The following is a 19,338-nucleotide window of genomic DNA, read 5'->3' on the forward strand; positions in this document are numbered from 1 at the left end:
TTTCTTTTGTATCTCAGATTAAAAACAAATGCTCCCTTCCCCTAACTTTGCATGTTCCAATTACGGAGTTGTGAAAATAAGTCATCCTTCAGCTTTTGTTACTTTAAAACAGCTATCGGTGATGTCAGAGTCAATACTAAAAGCATTAAGAATGCTGGCAGAATGTAATGCAGCTGCAATCCAACATGATGTTGGAAATGGGGTTGAGAGCATAAAGGCTTTCCATATTCCCAGGGCGCACAACTGCTCGCGGCCTTGGCTTTGATCTCTTCAAAGGCTGCTGCCTCCTCCTAGATGGAGAGACTTGGCTGCCACTCGCTCGCATTGAAAAAAGGCAGAGGTCTCTATTCAGGCAGAAATCAATCACTGTGCAGAAACAATTATGTGTAATTCAACCATCATGAAAACAGGGTGAGATTATGGGTTTGTTACCTGAGTGACTGCGTGGAGATGGGGAGCAGCGGACGCGGGAGTCCTGCTGACATGCCACATCTTGATGACAATTATAGACACATGAATGATGTGGCGGGCGGGGGCGGCAAGATGACAAATGCTGGTCACGCTGTCCAGCAGAGCAGAAAATGAGGTTACAATTGGGAGATAATGTTTGCATATGTAACCATATTTCAGCAAGCTGGGCAACTTCAGGGAATAGCCGAGGCTGGCAATTGTAAACAAAGTCCGTGTGTGCCACGACTGTCGGCTTTCCGCGATACAGAAATGTGCATGAGCGGTGAGAAACCTGGGTGCCACGTCCTGAGGAGCTGCTTGTTTAAAACAGCCCAGAGGCGTTTTTGTCCGGGGCGGGGGGGGAAGAATTGCCTGGGAAAAGGAGAAATCCCCAGAGTTTGGCCCTCAGAAGGCAGAGGAAGCAAGCAAAAATCCGTCTCCGTGTCTCGAGACGGGGTGGTATTAGCATGGCAGTGAGCGATGGCTGCTTAGAGCGCATCTCCGTTCTCCTGCCTTCCCCTCCCAGCGGGGATTTTCGCTGGCCTCATGGCAGCGCATCTCTGAGCGAGAGCATTTCTACATTTGCATGGTAACATTTTGGCTGCCATAGGCTGTTGGTAGTGTGACGTGATGCTCAAAATATCTTCTGATGTATAATGGCCTCCTTTAATTAGGAACTTTTTTTTTCTTCCCCTGAGTGGTAAGCAATAGCTATCTGTCTTTAAAACAGAACTGGCATGTGCAGTATCTGCCATGAGAATATTTATTTAAAGTATTATTGCCTATAAAGTCTCAAAATAATTTTCCTCCCCAAAAGGCAAAATAAAACACAGATGACTGATTATAAAATGGTATCCCTGCTCACTTTGGTACACAGGATGAGCTTTACCTTTTATACTTCTCGGGCTTAGACATCAGAGGCGCAAGAAGCTGCTTTGAGTTACAGATCTTCAAACAATAAGTCAAAACAAAAAATCAATCCCTCCAGTCCCTGGGTGCAGTTAGCTAAAGATAAAAGAGAAAAATAAAGTTATGCTAAAGCAGATAGAGGAAAGGAACAGATATGCCAAGGAAACACAGAGGACAAGTGCAGAGTTGAAGTGGGCCTAGTGTGAGCCAACATCAATGAATTTTTGTCTTATCAAAAAGTTTTAGGGTTGCCAATTCCTTTCAAACTGGATCCACTCCGCTCCAGGGCTGCCTGAAGCGTTGTCTTCAATAAAAATTGCTTCTCCCTACCCCCCGCATACCTTGCTCTCACTCCTAAATGTAATCACATGCAGGGATTAGGCTGCACCTCACTCAAGGTATGAAACTTCACTGCAGACTTCAACAGTAAATCAAGGACTCTGATAATCCCTTGTTATTACAAATATGAACTGAGATTTCTTTTTGAGTATTTGGTGAAAGATGTGTAATCTCAAAAAAAGCAAAACTGTTTTCTGCTGGGGTTATCCCTTTGCCTCCCAATGAATTTAAATTACAAAGGAATTTCCAAAATAGATTTTTTTCTTTTTTTTTACTGGAGTTCTTTAACATTTTTTTCATAGCTGATTCATGAAAATTTTAAAGTTAGTTAACTACCTTTATTGAATCAAGTATGTGGCTTAAGCCTTAACCTATAAAGAGAAAAGCATTGCACCTCAGTGTTGTGATACACAACCTAAATCCCTCTGTGTGTCTCTTCAGGACTGACATCTCAGGGGTCTAGTCAAACCAAAAAAAAAGCCCTTTTTGAAAAGAGGACTGTTGGCTTTGACCTTCTTCTGTTTCTCTTGCATCTTTTGGGGTGTCTATAATAGGGGTGAGCATGTGTTTGTGTTGGGAGAGGCTCAAAGTATCTCTTGGCATCTCTGGATCAGGACAGCTGGTTCTGGTACCTGGCCATGGGCACATAAGAGGCAGACAAGAGATGGTAATGCTTCAAGTAATAGCTACAGAAAACATATTGATCCAACCAAAAGTGAATAATAGACCTAGGTTCCATATTGTGTTCAAAAATACCTGGAATTAACTGATATTCAAAGGATTTCTGGGAAGTCTTGTTGATGTTCAGTTTCAGCTCAGTAGATGGTGTCTCAGGGCCTGTTTTCCCATCTACAGTGTGGCATAATATCCATTTCAGAGGTGGGGCAACAGAGCAGAAGAGGAAGAATAAAGGGTTCAAGGTATGCAGATTAAAGAATGCTAAGGCAAGGTTATTGATGTTAGGTCTTGCTCTTCAGTGAGAATTTGAGGGGGCGATTTCAGACAGCTGCCTGGTAAACTGGAGCTGGATCTTCTCACTTCAGGCTGTTGAACTGCTGCCTTTGCTGCTTTGAGAAAAACAGAAAGCGCTCTTTTCTACGTGAACAGTTGCATGAGCTGCTACAGAGGTGTTTATGGGATTGTGAATTGAATGGGGAAAAGGGTTAGTGAGTGTAGATGTTACTGTGAAATATGGTATGGAATATGTGGCCCACGCTGGTGAAAAAAAAATGGTATCTCTAGTCTCTCGTTTCAATAAGGTGGAAGTTACTGTAGGTAACTACTTAGAATGTTCAGCCAGTTATTGCCTTGAAAAAACCACATAAAAATCTGCAGCTAGATAATTATTCCCATTCATCTCTGGATGGATTACATCCTAAAGATAATATTTTTTTAATTGCTTTAATAGTTCTCCTTACGGTTGTCTTCTTTGAAGTGAGGAGCAGTGTGGCATGATACCTCTCAACAGCAGTGGCTGCCCAAGGAGCTGAACTGTAGCTGCCCAGCTACAGCTCGGTGTTGCAGACCTGCTTTTGTCCTTTACCAGTTTTGATTTCCTTCAGTCCATCTGTAGGTGAAGCCTTGTCATCAGTAATCGTCAGCCTCTCAAAAGAAAGATTTTCTGTTTATTTGGAGGCAGAAATGGGCTTGGTGCTCGCAATGCTTGGTATTGGATATAATGCCTTCTGACTGGTGTAGTTTTGCAAAAGACAGTGGGAAGACCAGTGGTCCTTGGGATGGCTGATACAGAGCAGAGTTCTGCAAAATAATAATCCCACCCAGAGGAGGAGGATATGTGAGGCCTGTAGTGCATCGTGATCTTTCGTGTCCTTCCTGAAGAATGCTATGCACAAGCTGCAAAGAGTGTTGGTTTGAGTCAGGATGAACTAGGGGACTTACAGGGCTTAAGCAGTCCACTCTGAAATGGAAAGTGCCTTAGCTTGAACTTATGGAATATATTTTGCTTTTTTTGTGTTTATTTGAAGGATTTGTCTAATGGAAGCAAAGGTTGGAGCAGAGATGAATGGAAACTACAATGGTCTGCCTCGCCTCACTCCTCTGCTGCTCCTGCCCTAGGAAAACAAGCTCATACCTAGTTGCTTTGGGAAGCATCAGCCATCTCCCTTTCCCATTTCAATTATTTTGATTGAAGTATCGAAGGCAAATGTGTTGATTGGACCTCTCTGTGTGAGGCTTTTCTTGCTTTGTCTTTTGATCTGGCCTAGCTGAGCATCACAGCAATAGCAGCTAATTGACTTAGCCTGTGTCAGCTCACTGCAGGACAGACCTGGCTGTTTCAGCTCTCCCAGTACAGCGGGCAGGGAATAAAAAACCAGTGGCTGAACGCTGCGTCAGGCTAGGATGGAGCCCGGGCTGAATGCACAGCAAGGGCATGGCGTGGAGGTGTGTGCTGAGGAACCCCCAGGGAGCCCCTGGGAAACCTGTGGGATGGTGGGGCAGGCCCAGTTTCTCAAAGCTGGCCTACTTGGCCTCTAAAGTAAACACTAATTTGCGGTCTCTTCGTAGGGAGGGAGCAGTCTAATAACGCTGGGATAACTTTCTTGCCAGCAACGCTTGTTCAGGACAGCATTTAACTTCATCTAATTGGGACACTCGGCTTTCAACAGTCGGCCTGCAAACATGGCAGACAGCCTGAGGTGCCCGTGATGAGAGACGCTTCGCTGTGACACTGTGACATTGGCATGAGCAGCTGCTTCTGGTAGAGAGGGGGACAGAGTCCTCCTTTGACCAGTGGGTGCGTGGGGAAGGGCTCAGAAAGGTGAAGCTGGATGTGGCTGCAGGAGTGAGGAGTGACCAGCCGGACCTGTGGGACACGCTTCTGCCCCGGGATGGCTCTGGCAGCAGAGTCCTTCACGGACACCAGCTCCAAGGTCTGCCCTGTTGAGTTCTGTCCCAGCGGAGCCTTAAATAACAGGCAGATGTTTGCAGAGCGTGTATTATGGAAATCAGACCAGTCATAACTTGACTGCTCTAAAATAACGCGCGTCTCTTCTAAAGAGTGTCGGCTTAGTTTTTTTTTTGGCTGGAGGCAGAGACAAATTTGTGTGCGCAAGGCAGTGGCCTGTGTGGGGCGGCCGGGGGCCAAGCTGGGCCATTCCCATCCCTCGGGGCTCTCGGGCTGTCCCGGGGAGGCACCAACCTGGCAGCACATCCCCTGCTCCCGTGGGAGGGTTTCACTCCTTCCAGCTCCTCCTGGCTATTCCCAGTCCCTGCCCCGAGAGAGCCGGGGGCGCCGTGGCAATTAGGAGGTTGCCGAGGCAATTAGGAGGTTGTCGGTGTGGCCCCGCAGCTGCTGATTTGCATGTCTGCCTACATCGGGTAACTTCCATGTTTCTCCACATTCCTCCTCAGGGCTGCCAGCACGTGGCTGCCTCTCCGGAGCTCCTTCCCACACCCTAGCAGGTGCTATCCAGCATGTGACACAAGTTCTGTCCCCGGTGCCCCGAGCTGGTGGCTCAGCTCGGTGGGATGGCTCAGCAGCACTCGGCGGGTTTGCAACCTGTAGCTGCCTTTCAGGGTTCCTCCTCCTGGGAAGTGGTTGTGGGCAGTGCTGCTTTGTCATCACCACTTGCACAGGGTCACCTGCAAGAGTAATTAAGTGTTAAAGGTAAGCCTTAGTCTTGTTGGAAACTTAGCTTATTTTTTACATTTCCTGTCTTTTCAACCCCTGGGCTGATCACATTGCCCTCCAGCAGGTGTTGGTGCCAAGGGAGGAAGGCTGTCTCCTCCTTTCCCTTGGCAGCCTCATCAGCTGGACCTGGAAAAGTATTGAATTAGCTTTATTATGCCACTGATTTGAAGTCATTACTGGTGTAAGCCGATGCAGTTCCATTATTGTTGATGGGATTGGGACTCTTCATGTCACAGGTGAATTGGACTCAATTAACCAAAGCTGTGGTCTTAATTAGAAGCTTGGCTTTCAGTGGCTCTTCCCGGGCCCCGGAGGTGGGACACCCCCTGCCACGTTTTGCTGCCCCACAGGGCTCAGCGAGTCAAGGGGAGAAGGTGCCACTTTTTCCCATGCAGCATCTGCACGGACCATGTGGCATCCTCTCCTGTGCTGCACATCCCCTCAGCTTTGCTCTGAGGGAGAGGAAACCCAGCACGAAATGTGGAAAGTGCAAACCTGCCCCTTTGGGCTTGCTAGTGCAGACACTGCTGCCTGTGTCACGTCAGCTCTGGGTCTGCTCCTGTAGCCTAAAGTAGTCCAGCCAGGGAGTGAGCATTTTGCCCTTTACTTGAGAGACTGTTAGTCAAGGGTTTTGACAGATACTTGGCTTGACAGGCAAGGTGGGAGTTCGTGTTTTCACTATCTGACAAGTTTTCAGTGGCCATGCCTGGCTCTCCTGGCACCTGGATGAAGCAATATATCTGCAAGTGCTTCATGAAAAAGCTGATGCTCATTGTTGCACTTAGAAAAACCCAGGCACAGAGAAGGAATCATCCATTCATGGGACTGGCCAGCAGCCCAGCTCCCAGGGACATTCAGGGTCCTGCATCCCACTTGGCCTCTGTGGAAGAGGAACCTCTACCCAGTGACCTTGCAAATGGTTTCCTGCACCCTGTCTTCACCTTTCTATAGGAAAAGGCAGCTCTCCTGAGGCACACTCGTGCTGGGGTGCCAGCACGTGCCGCTGCAGCAGGGCTGGAATGCAGGACCATCCCAGGGGCATGCTTGGCTGCCTTCCCTTTGCTGCTAGAGGGGGCGACAGCCTTTTTTGAAAGCATGCACCCTCCTGCTAAATATAGCAACAGTGCAGGCTCTATTTTTAGTGTGTGTTTTAAGTGCCTTTTTCAGCAGAAGCCCTGCAGGATTTCAGCAACAGACCCCACAGCTGGGTGTCCCGGGGGTTTCAGTCCTTTCCCAGTGAGGAAGGATGTGCTGGGGATGGAGAGCTCATGTGGTGCACATCAGTGGCCCCCTGTGCCACATGCTCACTCAGCCAACTGCTGCAGAACAGGTGGTGCTGCAGCTGATTGCTGCCTCCTGATTGCTGCTCAGGAAGAGCTCCTTCCTCTACCTGGCTGCTGGGTTGTTTTGTCCTTTCTCTTCCCTCCCAAAGCTGGTAGGAGCATAGTAGCCACTTGGAAACCTCTTCTCTAAGCTCAGGTGTGGCTGTGGTTGGCCAGCCTCCTTTGGAGTTAGGAGGGACTGAGCCCTAAGTGTGGATGAATATGGTTTAACCTGCAGCCTCATGTAAATCCCTTTCAGGCCAGACTCCCCATTCAAAGTTAGGATTTGATACTGGTGCTGTTGCACCCTGTCCTATGTCTAGCTGTGGACAGGTACTCCCTCTAGATGGTGAGGAAGGGGTGAAAAGAGGAAGGCCTGGGCAGTGGGAGAAGGCTCAGCTCACTGTGGGTTTAGGCTTGTTGTGAGCTGTTGCTGTAAGTGCTCACTTGTCTGGTTGTGCTGAAGGTGGCAGCTTTCCTTGGGCCAAACAGGAGTTTGAACCCACCAGCAGCCTTGGGGGCTACCCCTCTCTGCTCCAGAGCTGCTAGGGAAAGACTGCCTTTTCTTGGAGCCATCCAGAAGGACTCGGTGGTTCCTAGCAAGTGGCTGGAAGATACATGAGAGGAGACCCATGCATGCTTAGCACCTCTGAGTTTGTGATCTGCAAAGTGTGCTTGTAGCTGCACATGCTGTCAGCATTGTCCTGCATATGGCCTGTGCCCAGGGGAGGCAGGGGAGAGAAAGGTGCTGCTATTTTTGTTCCAGTGGTGGTTTATGATGGTTGTTTCATTGCCTGGATAGTTTACGGTGGGTGGCATTCACATCAGACACTACCCCACACCTGAAAAACAGAAAACAAACAAAAGCTGAGATAAGCGGTGCTTTAAGGAAGATCAAAAACTTGCCTGCATGTTTCTTCTTCTTGGGGAAACCTACAGTACTACTGACAGATCAAATGCAGGTTTAGGTGTGTATTCATGGGGTCTTGGTGGGCCCTATTGTTCCACTCTAAAAATGGCAAATGAGTGGTATTACTGAGAGGATATGACAAGTTTGGTATGAATCATCCCATTAACACAGGAAAGAAGTATTCTCTGAAAAGATTATTTTTGACTCGAAGTGGACGGTCAAACATTGTCCCAGAAAGTGGCTGGAACAGAGCAGTGGACAGTGAAATGGCTGTGTTTCAGGCTATAATCATATGAAACACATTTCTTGCTACTTTTTTCTCCCTAACAAAATTGCAGTGGTGCACACAGTACTCTCTGAGCCTGTTTTATTCTCGCTCCAGCTTGGCTGTGCTGGAGCAGCCCTTGCTGGTGCTCAGCATACCGTGCACCTCTGTGTATTTCCAGCCCTGTTACCTCAGATGGGTTGAACCCCGATGGCCGAATGAAAAGCGTAGCATTGCTGAGCTGTGCTCTCCTGCTAAAGGTTTATCTTCATTTCACTTGCATAACTTGCATATGTAGGGGCTACTCTCTGCTGCTATTGCTGTGCAAGAAGTCAGCCTCTAAACTTAGCTCTGAGCCAAGACATCTTCCCCCGAAGATGCACGGCGCTTCTTTCCACCGTCACTGCTGACAGGAGGGGGTTATATAATTCAGAGTTCCTCTTTCAGTGCTCTGCAGTGCCTGTGCTTGAGTTTTGCCCTTCTCATGCCATGTGTGGTGACCCCTCTGCTGCGGCAGGGTGAGCGGTGCCAGGCTGTGCCGGTGCAGGCAGCGGGGCCGGCGGGTGCCCAGCCTGCACGGCTGCGGGAGCTGCCACTGGTGTTTCAGAGGGCACGGAGCGGACTCCGATCTAAGCAAAATCCTGTGCCAGCTGGGCAATGGGCAGAGATTAATGACTGCTTTGGAAGCCAGTTTTCCAGCCTACTGGCCGGAGGGCAAGCATCATGATAGTTGTAGCAGCTGGTTTGGAGAGGAGGGAAATGAGGGGAAGATAAAATTGCACGCCCAGAATGCCAGGGTAGCCTGTGTCCGTGCTTTGATGTCTTCTCCCTCCACACCCTCCTGTGGGTTAAAAATGAAACTAGACTGCATTTATAATGGGTGTGTGAATATCTGTATTTAGCTGCTGCAAGCAGGCTCTTGGACTGAATCCTTGTATGTGGAGAGATACAGTTTGGCCAAAAGCAGGAATGGGTGTTTTCTGTGCTCTCATTGTGGGGACACACAGACACGTGTCATCTCATCAGTTCAGACATCACAGCCCAACAAATTCTGACATACATGTCTGTCCTGGGTTATGAAAAGGAATAAAGGGAGATTAAATACCCTTTAATTCCTCCTTAATGGTCCTGAAATGTCTGAGTCATGGTTAGGACTGTGGGAAGAAGGCCTATCCTGTCTGCAATGAGGACACAGGCACGCAGTTTTATTTCCAGTGAGATAAACAAACGTAGCTGCCTCTAAACCTCTGAAATCGATTTACACATCCGGAGAAGCAGGGCTGAACATTCTACCTGCAGTGCCCATTGCAGAGGGCTCGAGCCATCCTTTCAATCTCAGGAAGACTGGGACAAAAGATGGGGTTCCTCCCGAGTGGCAGAGGCGGTTTGCACGTGGAGGCAGGTAGCTCGGAGGAATTGTTTCCCTCCTGTTACTGTGCAACACTTCTGCATCCACTTCTGCATGGCGTGCTTTAATCAGCAGCCCTCCCCTCTTGGCCCCCAGGCCTTGAAATTCCACAAAACCCAATTAAGAGAGATGAGAGAGCTCTAGCATGTATACATATGAAATTTCAGAAGGCTGAAAAAGAGACTCTTAATACCATAAAGCCTGCCCTAAAGTAAAATTTGCATCTGAAATCTACATAGTTAACCCCGTGAGGAAGACAGCGTAGCTGAGTACAACTTTTTTCCCCCCCAGAGGGGTAACTTATCCAGGTCTGCTCGGTTTGGCATCAGCCTGCTTGCAGCTGAGGAGCGCTGCAGAGTGAGCCCTGTGCCTTATATACAGCCTGCAGAGAGCATCAGGGAATTGTAGCTCCAACTTCAGAGGCTGTGCTGCAGTGTCCCAGACAGAACAGAACAAAAAACAACCCCAGCCTGAGCAGATCATGCAAACTTCCCTAGGTCAGTAACCAAAAGCAGACTGGGTGGACAAGGTGCTTGTGAAGACTCATTAAAGGAGGTATTCAAGACTGATCTAATTATCACTTACAGATTCAGCACATTCAGCCTAGGGGTCCATGTGTTTCACGCTTTACTCACCTGGTAGTACACTGGCTTGTTTATAATGCCCATCTTGAACTGTCCTGAGAAAGACACACACCTTTAAAAGAATCGCAAGCAAACAAAAAACCCTTGGCAAATCCGCTCCTTTCTGTGTGGCTTGAATGTTCTGAGGGGAACTGGGGATAAATCTTTATTCCCCTTCCATGCTTTTATCTATCTCTTTTGCTATCTTGTTTGTATAAGATACAAAATTTCTCCTCCTATTATCCTACTTACAGCTTAATCATATACTAATTGGGGACCTTACTTCTGTTGCTGTGCTCTTTTTTGAGTCTCTGTACCCCCCCCTAAGAACAGTGCACAAGTACCCTCTTCAATTAAGAGAAATTAAACAAGAGCTAAAAATTCGTCTGAAGGCTTTATATGATTCCCTTAGTTGACAGCAATGTGTTTTGGCTGTAAAGTGGCTGAAATCTGGGGAGGACGGTGGTGGGGACTGGGCAGCATGCTGGGAACACAGGTAAGTATTTCCCTGCAAAAACACGAGGCCTCAAAGCTGCTTTTTTTATTACCTCCGGATTCTGCAAAGGGCTGGTTATCTCACGCTGCGAGCCAGCATGATCAAAGCCCCGGGAAAGGTCAGGCATTCCTCCAGGAGTGACACTCAGCTGCCGGCAGCGCTCCTCCAGCCCACAGCTCCCACAGCCCGGCTGCAGCGCCGAACTGAAATCCTTTATCTCGTTAACGAGTGAACCTACAGATTAGCCAGCCTGGCCTTAGCTTGATGTCGAGAGCATGTAACACCTGGCCTGGGCCTTCTGAAGAGGAAAGGTGGTTGTTTTTTTAAAAAATAATGTTGTGGGGGAGGCAGCGTTTCCTTCCTCTGACTTAGTGCGAGAGAGTTAATGCTGATAAAAGCTGTGCTCCGTCTCTGTGCTACACCGAGGGGCTGCTCTCCTCATGTTCTCAGCTCCTAGTTCTGTGCAGTTGATAAAAACGGTGAGTGCCAAAATCCTGGGCAGATGAGAAATCATCTACAGTATCTTCCAGCGAGGGGATATTGTTTTCTCACTGATTTGATAGACTGGCATTCAATTAGTCACTTGGAGCTGGTTGTCCCCCACAAGCGGCTTGTGCGTGGACAGGGAGGTTTGGGAGGGCGAGCGGAAGGAAGAGGTGTTTGAGATGAGTAAATCCTGTCTCTCTCTGCTTCCGCACGCGAGGTGCTGTATTTTTGCATCTGTGCTAGTTCAGTGGCATGTGGGGAGTGCATCCCTTGAGTAGGGGTGACAAGGATTCACCCCGTGGCTCACGGTCCTGTCTCTGGAGGCTGACTGTCCTTAGCCTGGTTGGTTGGCATAGGGTATTTGCCACCTTTGTCTTCAGGCACAGATGCTGAGACTCTGAGAAAGGCAAGGGGAGCTCTGCCTGTTTTGTGATGTGTCTTGGCTGTGAGATGGTGATATTATGTTAACTGCCTGAAATTTGGAGTAATTTTCCATTTCTGATGAGATGAAGGTATCCTTAACTATCTGTCCTATTCTAGGTGTAGGATAAAAGTAAGAGGTACCATGATTTCTCTCAATCAGAAAGGGTACTTTCTGCCATAAAGAGGAAAATAAATTAATTTTTTAGAGCAGAGAACTTGATTCCTTGATTGAGAGGCTGAAATGAATGTCCCTTAATCTGTCTCCCAGCCTGTTTCTTGAAAAAAGGGGCAGTAAAAATTTGCCTTATCTGTAAATAAATATGGCAAACTGTGTGGCTGGCTGTGGACATGCGGCCTCTTGAGCAAACTCACAATGTCTGTGTGCAGCATCTGTGGGGCCTGCAGCAGGAGTGCCTGTGTCTCCTGCCCAACTGCCAGATGATCCTCAGATCATCCGGCTAAAAAATCTGCTCCCTCTGCAGGGGAGAGGTGAGGGTCTGGTCCTTGCCTCTGAAATTATGGAAGTGGGGAAGAAGACTGCCAGTTCTGGTAGGAGCAAGGGAAGGCCAGAGAGAGCAGGAAGGAGCAGGGGGGAAAAAAATAAACCCAAACAAATAAAAAGTTGTCTCCAGTATGTGTTTGCCAGCCTTGCCCACGTTGCTGGCTGTGGTGGCAGCTGGAGGGGTTGCTGGGTTGGCAGAGTTTGCCCAGCCCCAGTGCCACTGCACTGGACACTGCAGCAATTCCAGGGTTTGCTGCCCCACAGCAGCCAGTGTGGGATGGGCAGGTCTCATGCAGAGCCCTCGTGTGTCCAGGCCAAAAAGGAAAAGGATTAAAGTTGCATTGGGGTATCTTGACCATTTGCCCTGTCAGCAGTGGAGGGGGGTGAGGGGCTGAGTGCTTCCCCAAGCTCTCCTGGCATGAGCTATTTTTTTGCCTGATAAATTGCTCAGTGGTGTTTTGCGGTCTCTAATGCCCTGTGTTTCTCCCAAGCACAGCCTTTATTGCAATGAAAAGCAGCAAGGAGGGATGTAGTTATGATAAGAAATTGTCCATCCTGGCCTCTGCCATGCTTTGAGGGTAGAGTTAATTGCACAGGGGAAGAATAATTGAATGAAAAATCAAACTGTTGGTAATGATAGTGTGATGATAAACTTTGGAAGTGTCTCTTTAATGCAGTCGAGCATAACTCTCTTATAATGTTTGAGTTTAGTAGGATTGAAATATAATTGCAGGGTGACCCATTGCTACTAGTGGGGCTCTATGTGCAGCTCTAAGCCCATCTGGAAGGGTGATTTACTGGAGGCTTGGGCAATCTGGCAATTTAGGCTCTCTTTTATGATGTTTAGACTTCTACCCATGTTATAAAGCACAGCCTAGGGCTTTTATGAGGATGTAGGTGCCTGCTGCACAAAATTTAGGTTGTGGGCTGGGTGTGGTTTTTTTGTTTTTAAGAGTGATTTTTAAATTTTAAAGGCCAGCTCTTGAATTAAAAAAAAAAAAAAAATCTATCAGCAGGCAGAAATATCCTGTGTGGGATTTAAAAGGCATCACGTGTCTTGTGCATAGCAGCAACATTTTTTTTAAGCCCTGTGGCCAAGTGGGTGAAGGAGCTTAGTGGTAACAGACCAGATTGAGTGGGGTGGGAAGAGAGAGTAGGTGAGCCCCATGCTTCTTCCTGTCTCCCCCCATCTCATGGGCTGCCATCCCAGCCACTGGAGTGTCTGCAGGTCAGTTCCCAGGACAGCCATGCCACCTGCATGGGTAAGGCCTGAAAGCTGAATGAAATGGCTGGTTTTGGGGGGCCTGAGGGTGTGGTGCAGTTCAGTGAGCCAAGCAGGGCCAGGAGGCCCAGGCAGCTCCAGGGGTGAGTACAGGGTGATGGAGCAGAGGCAGGGATGGGCGGTAAACAGGGCTAGTGAAGAGCTGGAAGAGAGACAATGTCACCAACACAGGGAAAGATGCATTTTCTTAGAATTATAGAATCTCCTCAGTTGGAAAGGACCCACAAGGATCATCAAAGTCAAAGTCCTGGGCCTGCACAGGTCACCCCAAGAGTCACATCACGTGTCTGAGTTTGTGTCCAAACACTTCTTGAACTCTTGTCAGGCTTGGTGCTGTGCCCACTTCCCTGGGGAGCCTGTTCCAGTGCCCAACCACCCTCTGCGTGAAAAATCTTTTCCTGATACCCAGCCTAAACCTCCCCTGACATAGCTTCACTTTGGGTCCTGAGGACTCCCGGGGTCACAAGTGTGTGTTTCAGTGGAGACAGGTAGCTCTTAGAGGATGATCTAACTCCAAAGCTGATGTAGGAGCATCCCTCCAGGGCTCCTTTGTTGATTTCCCTCTGTGTCTGGAGGCAGGGCTTGCCGTGAGGCTGCCATATCTGCTTTTTGGGGAGCAGAAGAAAAATGTTTCCTAAGCTGCCCTGGGAGAGACGGAATGCAGGCACAAAAGTGGGGTGCACTATCTTATCTGGATATCCTTTTTCCACTCCTCCTGCAAACAGGCAGCTTACACAGGTCCATTAAAATTACAGTGCTCTGCTTACCTGAGTCATCTCCCACTGTCAGCCCATGGCTGGGAGATGTCAGTCTGGGTTTTTTATGTCTTCTAAGATGCCATTTGGCAAACAGGACTAAAAATAATGAGCATTTAGATTTTGTGTCAGTAGCTCCGCAGCCAGCTGTGTTATGTGGTAGGTTTATTGCTCCTCCTTATTTCAGGAGTCCAAATGAAGCATTCAGCATTAATGGTTTGGGCCAAAAGAAGTGTTTCCAGCTCAGCTTCTTGGAGCCCATGCCTTGTTTGGGTCATTTATTGCTCGTCCTTAGCTGTGTGCTGTGATTTTTGTGATTTTTAGCTACATAAAAATGTAATTTTAGGGCATGTTTTTGTGTCTCATTGATGTTACAAACCCTCATGGGAATGATCTATAAAATTAAGTTAGTAGCTTTTCAACACTTCTGTTTGTACTGAAATCATCTTGCAGAATGTGGTAGAGAAGTAATTCCTGTTGTGACCTTCTACTGATGGTTCAAATAACCTGTCTAAGAGACATCCTGTTTCTGGAGGGCCCTATTGCTTTAATTCCTGTTAAAATTGGTTTTGTCTTCTGTGGAGCAGTGCTGCTGAAATTAAGTACTTGCAAATGCGTTTTACCTCCAGATAAACGTTGCAGTTTGCATTTTCAATCCCAGTGAAGCTTTAGCAGACTGCTACTTTTGGCCTAATCATTTGTACATTTTTAGGGATTTTTTATTTTTTTTTAGTTTGAAAATGAATATTTTATTTTAAGCCTTTGGACCATCTTGCCCACATCCAATGATGGATGTCTAATGAGATGACTTTTTGCCTCCACTTAATGGTTATATTGTTTGCACTGATGTATGCTAAGACTTGATGCATTAAATCTTTGGTCATTAGCCGATGCCATTAGCAGAAAAGTCCAAATCACTTAGAGCTGGGACTTAAGACTTTTCATTAAAACCCAAATTTGCATGTTATTGGATAAATCTGCTAATACGGTTTAGCCGGACTCAAGGAAGTTACTTGAAAACTTTTTACAGTGCGTACTCAGGGTCAATGATGCCTGAGAGCCTTGAATTTGAAGAAGATGCCCCCTCTGAGCACATGTGCTGGGCAACCCCTGCATCCATCCCACCCCACCCTGCCTGCCCCCACCACTTGTAATGCCGTGCATGCAGCCCCAGCTGTCAGCATTGCACTTCATGTTGGGCTCAGGTCTGCTCCACTGCCACTAGGAAACCCCCTGCAGGAGCTAAAATCCCAGCAGCAGGATCTCCTCACCTCATGGCAAACTGGGGCAGCCCTTCCTGCCACTTTGGAGCCAGAGGGGGTTTGGCCTTGGCACTGGTTTCCCTGCAGGGGTCTTCAAACAGCATCAGTGCGGTGGGGAGCAGGGCTTGCCAGGAGTAAAGGCCGGCTGAGAGGAGTCATTGATGTCATCAAGTTTGTCATTCCTCCATCATCACATCCATTCCTATATTTTTTCCTTTTCATTCCCTGTTAGAGGGTGGATGAGACAAGAGCACTCCCAAAAACATCAGTCATGTTGGGTGGCTTTACCAGCCCAGAGTGAGCTCAGTTTTGCTAGAAGATGCTGCCTGGTCAGCCTCTAAGTTGTTAGCCACGGTAGACAGAGGTTTTGAACATATAAAGGTGTGCCAGGTGCTCAGACAGGTGTTGAGTCCTTGTCCTTACCTTCTATATGACAGAGCTAAGATGTTTTTCCAGTACATTTCATACTCTTGCATTTTCTTTATTGAGAACATCTCTATTCAGTGCACCTTGAAAACTGCAGCTCAGAGAGGAGTTGACCCATTTCTCAGTTTTCTGGGCCTCTGATAGTCTTTGTTATGACATAAGGTTCTGGATAGGCTGTAACATAGACTTAATATAAATACATTTAAGAGAGGTCCTATTTCAAGCACTTTTGATCCACTGTGTGTGCGGTGCCGAAAGGCATCTTCCTGTCACCAGGGTGCAGGATGGATTTTTTTTCTTGGTTCCCCCCAGGAGCCTGGGTCTGTATCCTGTGGGACTTGAGGAGGCCGATGAGGAAAAGTCATCCCATCCTGTGACGCACGTTGTCTGCCAGAACAGAAATGCTGGGCTTCAGAGGTTGTTGTTGGACAGCCTGCTTTCACACAACACTTGTGTGCTTATGTGGTAGATGGAGTTTTACTTGCCTGAGCCATTTCCAAGGTTTGAATACTGGACTGAAGCACATCCCTTTGCCTGTGAGAGAAGTCCATGAGCTTGTGGGTTTGAGTATGCTGGAGAAAATGCCACAGTTGTTGTGAGAAGGAATCCTGATAACCTCGAAGCAAGCAAAACAAGCTTGTGTCTTTGTCTTAGCAGACAGCTCTGGTGACAGAAACCAGAGCAGCTTTGTCCCCAGGGAAGAGCTGAAGATGGCACAAGAGATGACACCAGGATGGACTCCAGCCCCCCACCCAGAACCCCTGGGGGTCCCTGGTCACATTACACTGTTCCCCCCTGGCAAGCTGCTGGGCTCTGGGAACTGCCTCTGATGTTCAGTGGGCTTCCTCTGGTGGCTTAGGACAACTGTCCTTATTGTCCAAGTGAGCAATAAGGCAGAACACTGCAACCCAGGGGCTCAAGCTTGGGCTCGTTAAAACACTGCTGGGCCTCTGTTCTCTTTGGCCAATAACAAACCAAAAGTGTTCTGGACAGGCCAGGAAACAATGGGGGAAAACACCTTTCCAGCTGATGGATTGCTTGTATGTGACAAGGATGCACTAGGCAAAAGAGGGGATACTGTGGAGGGTAAAGGCTCATGGGGTATGTCACCATCCAGAGCATTTGTACTGGCAGCAGTCCCATTTACCAGGTTTTTAGGGGTGCTAAGAGACTCCTGGCATTGAGTGTGGGATTTGATGATGCTTGTTGGGTGTGGGGCTCGTCTTTACATCAGGAAAAAAGTGAGATGTTCAGGATGGCCAAAGTTAAAGTGTCTTCTTGCAGAAATCAGAGCTTAAAACAAGCACTGACTGTCAAATTGTGGAGTGTTTGCTGGCAGCTGATCTCCATCTAAGAGAACCCATTGCTGAGTTTAGAAAGTGAAAAAAGTCATTGCAAAATATTGTAACAGGGAAAGCCTTTTCTGTGAGCATGTGGCTTTTCTGCTAATTAAATGCCCTATGAGTGATATTTCCAAAACCAATGGGCAGTGTAAAACTAGGTGTAATCTCTGTGTATGTGAACTGGCAGTGCAGAAATTGAAGTGGGCTTGTCCTCCCCTGATCAGAGCCTTACAAGACCTGCCTGGCTCCCCATATGGTTCACCAGCACTCCAGGTCTCCCGACAGCCTTCCTGAGCAGGCAAGAACAAACAAATTAAGAAGTCATGGGAGAGAAGAAAATTGAGATAGCAGGGGATTTCTAATCAAGCTATTTTAATACTGGGTGTGCTTTAATCACTTACTTAATGGCAGTGCTTAATGAACACTTGAAATAAAGCATGTTTCTGTCAGATATTCAACACCCGTGTTTTTAAAGCTGTCTTGAGGGAACTCAAATGCTTATTACAACTTTTCAGAAAAAAAAATATCACAGTTGTGTTATATTAATTTCCAAGATTGAAGGGGAGGGAGGGGTGAAAAAGTTGGAAAAAGACAAGAATGTAGTCAAGCCAATAGTGGTGGTTTCTCAGTACTGTTGCAATTAACCTGAATTTAGTGACTGACAGTAATCCGTCTAGATAGATACTTATCCTAGGCTTTGTCAACTCACATTTACGCTTTCCCTTGCAATGCTCCCCTGGCTGTTGCACTGAATTTTTTATTGCACACCAACCCTTCGGGCTTCTGGCAGAGCAGTTTCCTCCTGTTCCTCTTGCCTGTCCTCGTGTGCTGCCTGCACTTTCTTCAGGTTGCTTCAGGTGCTGATCTTTGTGCCTGTGGACTGTGATGTGATCCTGTTGGCCATGAAGCTGCCTTTCCCATGCATTGCAGACACAGCCACTTGCTGCTGGCTTTCCCAAAAAGGAAAGTGGTGTGAGCAACTGGAAAAAGGTCACAAACTTTTCCTGCTCCCAAATAACCATGGGAAACTCCAGCAAGCATCCTGGGTGCCTCCTTTACCTGTGGATGATGTACTGGCAGCTTTTTCTCTCCAGCTTCTGAGGGCTCCTGGCATGCTGGTTTCATGATGCAGTGTGTCCTTGGGAGATGGGGAAACTTTCTGTGACTGACTTAGAGTAACTTTCTTGTTCTGGCCTTTCCTGACTCCCAGTACTAAGTGCAACTTAGTTCTGTGGTGAAGAGTTGAATACAGCACATGAGGAAAAAGGGGATCGGGAGTATTTTTTTCTGACCTCATCAAACCATCAACTTTCCCCCTGAAATGCGCAGGTTTGATTTTAGTTCTGCTCTGAGTAAGTGTTAGCGGTCTGCAGCAGTGTGAAGCTGAAAAGTTTCACATCAGCATCGATTCAGCATTTCACTTCACCTCCTTAAAATGGCGAGTCCCTGGGGCGTCCCCCCTGCTGTTGGTAAGCACGAAAGGTCAGTAAGATAAATGGCCTCCTGCTGCCCAGTTGTGAAGCAGGGTTAAAAGATTGCACCTTTTTTATTTGTCTTTCATAAATCACAGTATTCCTAAACCTCGGTTTCCTGTGAGCAGTGTGTTCCTGTGTGCGTGCTTTCCTATCCCTGTTGCTTTTAGCTTCAGGTGAGGTTAAAAGTAATGCTGCAAGACATGCCCCACCATACCCACTCTGCTATTTTCCCAACTGCACTGTCCAAGGATCGGAGAAGGTTTTGAAAATTCAGCATAAAATAATCTCTGCTGTCAAGAGCCTAGAAAGAAGCTGGCTTTGGACATAAAAACCTTTCCTCTAAGAAATGCTTAGGAGACTGAGCTCTCTATATACTGACCTTGCTGCATCTTTGCAAAGTTGTCTATGAAAAGGGATTGTACAATAGTTCCCAGGGAAGTTGCAAATTGTGATTGCTGTTACTGCTGGTGCTGATGAGCTTGTTTCCTCTACTGGTCACTAGTTTTGGTCAAAACACGTTGCTGTTACCTCCTCCTTTTCCACCACTGCTACTCCTTTGCTGAAGCCTGTCCATGATGAGTCCAGATGTGGTCTTGGTTTTGACATTGCTCCAAAATAACATTCTTCTTGATCTTGCATTTTTATTGCAACAGCTGGTCAGCAAAGGCATAAATACAGAGTTCGTTTAGCCATTAAAATGCTGTTGGTATTTTGAGAGGACAGCTGAAACTGCTGTCTTCTGGGTTTACTAAAACCTTCAGCCTAAAGATGATTTCAGGGCTCCAGAAATGAGAATAGGCCAAAAAAGCGATGAATTTTTCTCATCTCTTCAGATCAAGGTAGCCTCAGGACCATTTAGTCTTTTTATTCTGAGGTACTGCTATAAGCAGTAGTGGAAAGGTTTGGAGATGTTTTGGTGGTGGGGTTTTTTTTTGAGGAGCTATCTGTCGTGTTTTCCCCCTAAACTTAACACTTGCTGTCAAAAAGTTGGAGCTTTCTTCAAATGACCC

The 19,338-nt window shown here is 47.3% G+C and overlaps 1 protein-coding gene and 1 long non-coding RNA gene across 2 annotated transcripts in view; one reads left to right on the plus strand and one right to left on the minus strand.

Moving 5' to 3' along the window:
• LEF1 (lymphoid enhancer binding factor 1) overlaps nt 1-19,338 on the plus strand; it is a 70,352-nt gene that overhangs the window by 16,290 nt on the left and 34,724 nt on the right. The gene's annotated exons all lie outside the window — the stretch shown is intronic.
• LOC147653082 (uncharacterized) lies at nt 1,193-4,131 on the minus strand. The gene is made up of 2 exons (XR_015286539.1): nt 2,455-4,131; nt 1,193-1,455 (listed from the first exon to the last, which is right to left on the minus strand). It is a non-coding gene; the product is annotated as an uncharacterized LOC147653082 (long non-coding RNA).

Source organism: Cyanistes caeruleus, chromosome 5, assembly GCF_971803275.1.
Source record: "Cyanistes caeruleus chromosome 5, bCyaCae1.hap1.1, whole genome shotgun sequence".
NCBI classification, from domain to species: domain Eukaryota; kingdom Metazoa; phylum Chordata; class Aves; order Passeriformes; family Paridae; genus Cyanistes; species Cyanistes caeruleus.